Source organism: Gavialis gangeticus, unplaced genomic scaffold (genome assembly GCF_001723915.1).
Source record: "Gavialis gangeticus isolate Ggan-Ray unplaced genomic scaffold, GavGan_comp1, whole genome shotgun sequence".
In the NCBI taxonomy this organism is placed as follows: Eukaryota; Metazoa; Chordata; order Crocodylia; family Gavialidae; genus Gavialis; species Gavialis gangeticus.
The window spans coordinates 2,192,588-2,202,210 of NW_017729004.1; the positions used below are offsets into that span (position 1 = coordinate 2,192,588).

Here is a 9,623-nt window from a genome sequence, read left to right on the forward strand (position 1 = left end):
GGGCGGGAGGGTCTGAAGTCTTGTAACTTACACTTTGTCCTCCCCGATCTTGATGATGACCCCCTTGTAATTTCAACCATTTCCATCTAGCTTCTCAGGGCAGCAAGGAGCTTGTTAACATCACCAGCTGACCATGTGTCTCCTTTTCTCAACTCCATTTTCAACTCCGTGCTGAAGAAGGGAGAGAACGTAGCGTGCATACTGTGAAGAAACAGGAAGATGGTTGGGAAGCTGGATGATGCATGAGAAATATAATAGGTGAAAAGAGGACAGAGGTGGTTAACTCATTGATGCCGACGTTATTTTGGTGCGTCCATTGCCGGCAATGGACGTCGCTCCGGGAAAATCCCAACTCCTGGCATGAAAGGATTAAGTGAGCTATCTTTTTATATACCTCTATACACAGGGCAGCTGCCTTGGCTTGCAAGGCGTGTCCAGTTGGACTCCTGAACCCTTGAGGAATATCAGCCAGTAATACACAACTCACTGCAACACAGACACGCACACTACTCAACGGGGTAAGTTTTCAGCATGGGTTTGTGCAGGCATTTCCTGTTGGAGAGGAAGTGGTGCATGTATTCCCCCATGCTGAAAACGTACTCGAGATGGTAAGGGTCGCTCAACACACAGCAGGTAGCAGGTGGTGGCTAAATGCAATGCTTACATGTGCTTTAGCTCTCGCGAGAACGTGGACTGCGCCAGGACTCACGCAGGTAAGGCCTCTGTGGGACTGATGCGTACTTGGTGACATTTTCAATAAATGCTTTATGGCACGATGGCTAATGATTCCAGATGCATGTAGGTGAAAAGCGCTGGTGAGGGCCTGGTGTTCTTGACCCATAAGCCCCTAATGCATATGGTATATTCACATGTGCTGCCCTTTGGGGGAGATAAATTCCTGCTCTTAGGGTTGCAGTAACTATATAGGAAACTGCTGGGCTTTCTTCAACCGGCTCTTTTGATCATGTTCTTTCCTTTTAAACTTCAGTTTATAAGATGGAAAAGATCATGATTTCACGTTTAGCACAAGCATTTTAAAGGTGGTGATCTCCTGGAGGCAGTCCAGCTGTTGAAGACTCTTAGCTGTTTATCTCAGTTTGCAGAGGCTGGAGCACAACTGCCCAAACCATTAATAACCTGAACTTCAGTAACTTTATACAGCTGCTTGCCCACAAAGAAGCTCTGCTTCAGCATGAGAATTAAGTTACTCGAGCAGAATTGGCAATGCCAACCCAATCCATAGCATTGCCATAAGACACTTCTCCAGGTTATATTTGTGCCTCTCTGGTGGTGGCAATGAACTTCCAGGATCTCCCTTCACAAGCCTTTTACATATGCAAGTGATAACATAACCTTCCCAATGAGAGGGCAAAAGTATTAAGTTGTAATTAAGCTTATCGGAGCATCCACTTAAACTACCCAGTATGTACTTTTAAATAGTACCTTTCTAAAGCTCTGGGTTTCTCGGGGGAATATTAAAGGGCTGTTAGCCTTGAATTCCAAGTCACTGTTAAATGTGTCTCAGGTCGAAAGTGATTAACAGATTTGGCTTGAGCAAGGTGACTTCTGGCACTGTCACAATCCACTACCCAGTGGACAAGTGTGGGTACAAAATGCCCCTTTGCAGTTGGCATGATTGCTGGTAGTCTGAGCAGTGAAGCTGAGGATTGAAAGTCTGTGTAGACAGAGGATTGAGATCTGTGTAGACAGAGCTATCTTAGACCTGGAAATGGTTGCCCCAAGTCATAGTTGAGACACCTGGTAGGGCAGTGTTGAGAAGTCATACAGTCCAATTTCTTGTGTCGTGCACTTTCTGTGGATAAAAAGACTGACCGAGTCTAGACATGAGCAGCTGGCACCTTTTTAATACACAAATACTAGATACAAATGAAGAGGGAAGGTGTAATCCACATGAAAAATATTGTTACTGCATAGTGGATGATCCAGCTTATTCATATTTGAGTTATTTGGCTTCTGCTGTCTATGCCTTGTTGCATAGTCCTTTTTTCCTTGTTTCCCTTTGTAGATATTGCATTATAATTAAATGTCTAGCTTGTGGTATGCATGGAATGAGTACAGGAGCACAGGAGAGAGTTATGTAGAAAAAGAGGAGCCATTCAGGACAAATAGGAATGCAAAACTGGGGAGATTGTTTCTCCTTCACAAATCAAGACACAATCAGGAAGGGAGGGAACACACAATAGGAAATGGACTCTGTTTTGTAACTGGAAAGGAATAAATTAACCCCTTTCACTGGCTGAGACTTGGAGAACAAATATTGCAAGGTGCAGAGGAAGAGAAGAAATAATTAGCAAAAGAATGAGGAACAGAAATGATTGATGAGATGGCAGGCAGAGCATTTAGGCTGGTGCAGCTTCACGTATACGCATCTCCTGTATGTTGTAGCCTCTGGATGGCGGCTTTTTGCCGTTTTGGCATTGAGATGTTGGTGCTGATCTTGACTTGATAATACTCAGGTCAAGTCTTGAGCTTGTAATTAGTCGCAGACAGGTCATTACCATCCAATCAATAGGTAGTTTTTCCCCCTTAATTTGCAGACTTCCCCAAGTGACACAAGCTTCAGGGAACGCCACTTGCAATCCTGTAGCTCTGCATCTTTTTAGTGCTGTAGACATGAAAGTGGCTGTGCCCATTTCAGCTGGAAAGTTTCAAACAGATTTCTTGGATAAAAGGAGGAAGTGGTTGTAATACGTAATCAGACACCATTTATAGTGCTAATCTTCCGCTGTGCCAAGAATCCTATAGTAAATGCCTTTGGTTACCTTTTCACCTCTTCTCCCCATGTAGTAACCTTTGCTTCTCCATATTCATTGCACCAGTCTATCTTTTTTCCTGACTTAATCTTCATTAGCTGAGTTAAACAAGGGGATTTCATTAAGTGGGCCGTTCCTTCCTTGCACCTACTGCTAGCTTGACACTACAAATGCTTTCTGAGATGCTGCATTACTTAGATCTAAGAGATTGATTTAGGGATAGTCTGATAACTTAATTCTTGCTTTTCCTCTAGTTTAAAGCAGATCTTGTTTAATTGCATCTGATTTCCTCTGCCTATTGTTAAATGAGAATTGTTCTGAAAAGAGGGTAGAGAAGGATTTGGCCTTAATGGCTCTTGTGGTTTAGCGTTGGGGATAGGCAAGCCCATGAAATCAAAACATCCTTCCATGTGCAGTCTTTCTGATTTGTACTTCATTTTGTCACTATCCCACTTTCATAGAGTAATTCTGATTTATCCCTCTTTATAATACTTTCTTGCTGCTAAAAAAAAAATAGAGCTCGACTCTTTCGAAACCAGACCGACTCTGACATGTAGGCCTGGGAAGAAAATCCTTGAGTTTCTAGATCACTCTCCCATACTAGTTCAGGGCCGTCTTCCAGATTAAACTTTCCAATGGATGAATAAGATTTGCTGTATCAAATTAAACCACTGATCTGTCAAATCTGTTGTAGCTTCCCCACTTCTAACAATGGGCAGTATCTTTTACTCCAGAAAAAACGGAGCTCCTCAGCCAGTTGTGCTGTGACATAAACCCAACACTGACCACCTTTAGCCCTGAAGCTTGACTTTTTTTCTCCCTTTATTTCAGTCTGCAAAGATAAACAATATAGATGAGAAAAGCATTCTCTTTCTTTAAAAATGCATCCAGTGAACGCGAGTCCATGATCACCTGTTGCAGTCACTTAAGTGAACTGACAATATGCTGTGTAGCAGCATTACCTTAACTCGTTCTAAATTTACTAGGTCTGTTTTTGCTGGGTGACTCATTAGTCCTAGTAACCATGTTCCAGTAGCGTTGCTTGGCAAACTCTATTATATAATTGACTGGGTTGTTTGAAGGGCTGAGGATCTAGTCCCTGAATCTAAGATGCACCTTCCCTTCTCTTATTTGTAGGCTGCTTTCCATCTGCCGATGTGAACTTGGTTCACGAAAGCTGTCTGCCTGACTTCAGGCTAACAAGGCTAACTGCTGCTCTTTATTTTTCCATTAGCCATAATAGCTGGATCATTTCCAGCCTGCTGTTTTTATCATGATCAGGCCCAGTTTTTTTTCTTTCTTGCAAATTTATATTGAGTGTCAGTCAACAAGACCATTGTGCCAGAAATTGTACATTAGATTAGATTCCCTTTGGAGCTAATAGAAATGTGTAGTACCCTGTAGCTTAACTTCCCTTAAACACATCTCAAGAAAGTGGGAGCAAAATGGAGGTGTGGGAGAGGTGAAGGTAGTGGCTTTGCAGCTGCTGCTCCAGTTAATCCTTCTGGATGCCCATAAACAAGGATTTACTAGTATTACCAGTTCCTTTCTGCTTGAGGGAGCCTAGAAGAATAACCCTACTGTCGCATCTCCCTTACATTAACTGTAAATGAAGATTCGTGACAAAGCAGCAGTTTAGACCTCTGTCATATCCTTATCCCTTCCCAGTTGTTTTCTTCTATCTCCTGGTGGTTTAGCTTCTGAAACATCTAAAAAGAATTAATTTTTTGTCGGTGTAGTGTGCAGAACAACGTTTAACTTTTTCAAAGGACATCACTTAACTACACGATGCAGAGAATTGGCTGGAATCAATCTCTTAGCATTTTAATCACTTTCTTAACCTGGAAAGTTTTCTTCTGAATTCTTTCTCCAGAGGTATAAGAGAGTGTATTGTCTATAGACACAGTCATAAATCCACCCCAAGCTTTTTTGTTCCAGTGCCTTGTAGGATTGTAAGAATAAGAACAGGATGTAGCAGCGGACTTCTTTTATGTTCTTGTTACCGTGCACCAGAAACATCGGCAAAATTTATCCTTGCCACCTCTCTGTGGGGAGAGTAGCAAAAGTCCCATTCTGCAGAAAGGAAAGGAAAGGCAACAGAGGCGCGTTGATTTGTCCCAAATCACACAGGGAGTCCATGGCAGAGCCAAGTGCAGAACCCGTGATGAATGTATTCTTAGCTCTTGAGTCAGTCTTATGCGTTCCTCACATGGTCATCCGTCTATTCCTCGAGGTATCTTTTGGAAGTAGCTAGTTTTCATAAGGGTGCAAATCAGCTGTTGGCAACCACTTACTCTTTTGTTCCATGACGTGTATAGACTCCAAATGCAGACAGTGCAAAGGTTAAGCATCTAAATATGCTGAGACACCCAATAGCTTACAAAATGGAGCTTGCTCTCACTTGGACCTACCATATAGTGAAACGAAACACGTTATATTTTCCCATTTCCCAGTGAAGCAGGAGCATTTAAATAGGATTCAGGCTTCCAGAATTGTATCCAAGCCAGTAAATTAGACAGGCTTTGTGCCAAAAAATATGATGAAACGCTCAGTTCAAGCACTGGTAAAGTCGCGTCTTAAAAAAAAATCAAGACACTGTCCCTTATTAAAGGCTCATATGCCATTAAAACTTATTCTCTATACTTTTGCATCTTCAGCCATACTCTTTTGATTATGAAATTGTTTTCAGTTTATAGTGAATACACTGCAAGGCTTTTCTTCTTGACAGATACTTTGGCTTTCTTCCACGCTGGTTAAAGCTGACAAAAGGAGGTGTTTGTTCAGCCTAGGGGGGCAAAAAGCTTTTCCCCTCTTCAATAAAATTGAGAAACCTAGTTATAAATTAGGATTTTTCTAAATGTAGAGCGGGAAGTAAACACATTGCCAGAAAGTGATGCATTTTGTGACATTGGAAAATCAAATGGGGGAAGGCTTTACATCAATTTTCAAGCAGCTTGAAATAATGAAAAGCTTGATAGTTAATATTTTTAAAGCAAACATTTTGTTTAAGTATTAGTTTTTCTGGTTTAAGCTATTAATGAAGCTGCTCGGAAACAAGCTTAATCTCTTCAATCAGACCCTCCCAATGCCAGTGTCACAAATGCCATCATTTAGCAGCAAGGTGTCCCCCCAACATCTCTCCCCCTCCCAGCCTTAGACAAAGAAATGCCCAGTGGTCCACTTAAATCTCTTGAAGCGCATGGATTTATTTTTATTCTTACTGACAAGCACTTACTCTCTGAACATTTAGGCTGCTGAACTGGACAAGATCAATGCAGCCTACCTTGGAGATTCGTTTTGCATTCAGTTTTTAAGAATGAAGCTTGAATTACAGTTAAGAATTGGAATAGCACAGCGAGTTCAATTTATTTCTTGATTTATAAATGCAGCGGACTTATAACGTTTTGCAAGCTGAAGCAGCTGACACTTGACTGCAGTGTAAAAGCCAGAAGCAGAGCCGCCATGGCGGTGCCAGGAGTGGGAACGTAGCAGTACTAGTCGCTAGATTATGCTGCCTGTTATCAGAGGAGTGTTTTGCTGTGTTAAATCGTGGAGCCACTTAGCTAGATGCTGTACAAGATCCAGAGCAGCCTTGGGTCAGAGGAGCTGACAGTTTTAGCCTTGGGACCCCTGTGTCAGTGCGGGGTCCTGTTGATTTTGCAGAATCTTGGTTGAAACGACAAAAAATCAAATACAAAAATGCAGGCAGGCCCAAGAAACTTTTGCCAGCCTAGTCTCTCAGATAATATAGTTGTGGCCAGACTTTGTTGGCAGGTGTTAGCATTCCCGGGCTTTTAAAGAGGATATTGGTTTTGGAAGCATTTTAATAAGCTGGCACAAAACTTTAGTCTTTAATGTGTACGCACTTATAGCCTTCCCACTTCTGACAGCGTCTCCCATTTGCATTCTGCATATGTTATTTTCTGCTAGGCTAGTTTGTAACGCGACTGGCGCCATTGCTGGTTTTCACCTGACCACTTCGGTCTTACCTTGCCAAAGCACGAGTAGCTCATTACAGATGCTATGAAATGATTTAGGTAGCTTTCAAGAATATGTAGACGCAGGTAGTTAGCTGTGTTAGTCTGAAGTCTGGTAGATTTGCACCTTATAGACTAACTAAATTAGAGATGCATAGCATATGCATAAGCTTTTGTAAGTAGGAAGCATAGCATAAGCTTCTATAAACAGCAGGCGTGCTTCACCTGCTGCTTTTGGGAGCATTGGAGCACGCCTAATGAAGTAAGCCCACTGGTTACAAAAGTTTATGCTGTATATCTCCAATTATACTTTGTCTACAAGGTGCAGTTCTGTCAGGAATATGTAGTCATGTGGGAAGCGCCTAGACATGCTCTCCATTAGGTAGCAACGGGGTCTTAATTTGTCCCGAAACAAGTAAGAACAGAAGAAAATAGCTACGAGGTGTTTGCTAAACCAGACGGCAACGCCACAAACTGGTTAGTGGCGTGCATGGCAAGTGGTATGATTTAATCAACTGTAACATAGGGTGTAGGATGGCTATTGCTCATTTCATGAAATCAAAGGAGCACATAGCTCCAGCACTTAACTCAGGGTATGCAAGGGTCTTTGGGTAGATGTGATATCTTTTATTAGACCAGCTGAGAAGTTGGAAAAAAGTTCGTAGCAAGCTTTTGGGTGCAGTCACCCTTCATCAGGCAAAGGGTTTCATCTGACCGGGTGTTTTAGGGTTTTGACCTATGAAGGGGTCCTACACACCTAAGGGATGGCCTTCTCCTCTGTGCCCCATCACTATCCCTAAGGTCTGCTGAGAGCAACCTCTTGATAGTGCCATCAGTGCTCCTCCAAGTCCACTTGGTGCAGATGCATGAGAGATCGTTCTCAGCAGTTGCTCCTCAGCTCTGGACCTTCCTCCCCTTTGAGACTGCCAGCGCCCAAGCCTGGACATCTTTTGGAAGCTCTTCCCGAATAGGAAGGTCTCACATACACATTAGCAGCCAAAACTAGACCAAGAATTTGTTAGGGGGCCCCTGCTTTTTATTTATTCCAGTTGCCCTTTTCCATTGTGCTGTTTCTCCTGCTGTGAGCAGCCCTGAGTCTTTTTTGGGAAGGGTGGTTTATCAGGTGCATAAATAAATAGGAGAGGAATAAGAACGAAAATATTTAAATACAGGTTACAGCATGTGTGCACTTGTGAAATTTTTGTTTTTTCCCCCCAACCATAATGTTATGAGATTTGTCTAAATATTTCACTTGAATCAGCAGTACTAAATCTGTGCAGAGGCACTTTCCTAGATTAAATGCTCTTGTCATCCTAATGATAATCTAAAGTCCTAATCCTGCAGACACTTAGCAGGTGTTTCACTTTAATCGCACATAGTTCCAGTAACCTCAGTGAATGACTGGTGGAAGCAGAGCTAAATATTTACAGGATTAGTTTCAAAATACAGTTCACAGATCTAGTTAATATAAAAGAAAATGCGTACGCATTTTAATAGCTCTCATGTGATGCCCCGGAGGTTCTTGCTGTACATACACTCCTGTGCTGCCTTTGTAGAGATAAGGCTACAGCCTCTGAAACAGAATTTCTTAGCCCTTAAATGCTGGAGGCTGCAAGTGAGAGATGAACAGTGGGGGGAAAAACCCTGGTTATGCCCCATTCATTCTCCATGTCAGCATCCACGCTGATACTGAGACAGGAGACTGGGCAAGATGGTCCCAGGGTCTAACTCAGTAAATGGCAGTTCTCATGTAGCTAGATATACTACGTAATATTTTCTAGTATATGGTAGAAATGCCTGAGCTAAAGAGCAAAGTAGCACTCCGATCATCCTATTCGCCTCGAAGGCATCAGCAAGCAGTATGGTAGAAGCAGCATCTTCATCTGCATTAGCCACACCCAAGCAGAGACCGTCCCTGCCCTGAAGGCCTTATCTTAAGACATGCAGTCATATGCAGTTTATTTTCTAAATCAGTAAAATGTACATACACGCAATCAATTTGTGCTGGGAGTTTTCTCCTAAATTTGCTTTCCTCTCCCCCCCCCCTCCCCCCACTCTCTTCCTTTGTGATGTCTTATTCCAGTGTTACATGCAAATCATTGTTGCCATGGAAATTATTATGCAAGTCATAAATTTGTCACTTAGGAGTTGACTGGAATCTGGGAGGAAGAGAGAGTAACCTATTTTCAATAACTTGTTTGAACACAGTTTGTAAAGGGTAAAGCACTAGAAAGTGTTATTGCACCCTTAATAATACTACTTAAAATTGAGAGATCTCCAGCACTTTACAGACATTAACCTCAACACCTCTGAAGCAAGCAAAGCATATCAATTTTACTCCACTTTCCACTGAAGTGAGGTTTGGGCATAGAAGGAAGCGAGAGCAGATGGCAACAGTACACAAGAGCTTAGGCCAGGAAAAGGAAGAAAAATAGACCGTGTCACTTGGAGGAGGGGCTGCTCGTAAAGACAGCATAATTGCCTAAAATGGAATCTGGCAAGGATGCCAGCCCTAAGGCTACTACCCACACCGTGCAGTTTGTAATGGTCCCAAATGGACCTCTGCTTTGTGTCTCATTTGAAAGGCACTACAACAGTTCAGTATTGGGGCTGACTAGGGCACCTCCTGAGGTCCCTTCCAGCCCTGCTTTTTTAGGATTACCTCATAGTTTCTCACCAAACAGGTTGTTACCAGGAAAATGGATGCGTCTCTGAACCAATTAGTCTCCAAGACAGTGGTTTTCAACCTTGTTAGCCTCAAGGCACCCCATGCAAAATGCCAGCTCTTAGCTTTCACTGTGGTTTTTTGGGTTGGTTTTTTTTTTTTTTTTTTTTGACTATGGAAAAAAACTAGAGCAGCTTTTTTTTTTGA

The 9,623-nt window shown here is 42.4% G+C and overlaps 1 protein-coding gene across 3 annotated transcripts in view; it reads left to right on the plus strand.

The window, feature by feature from the left end:
• SETD2 (SET domain containing 2) overlaps window positions 1–9,623 on the plus strand; it is a 162,393-nt gene that overhangs the window by 87,586 nt on the left and 65,184 nt on the right. The window contains exon 13 of one of the 3 annotated variants that reach the window (XR_002095761.1): window positions 91–258. The exons of the other annotated variants lie outside the window; for them this stretch is intronic. The gene's annotated coding sequence lies outside the window, so the exon portion shown is untranslated. The remainder of the gene's footprint in view (window positions 1–90; window positions 259–9,623) is intronic. 3 annotated transcript variants of the gene reach the window in all.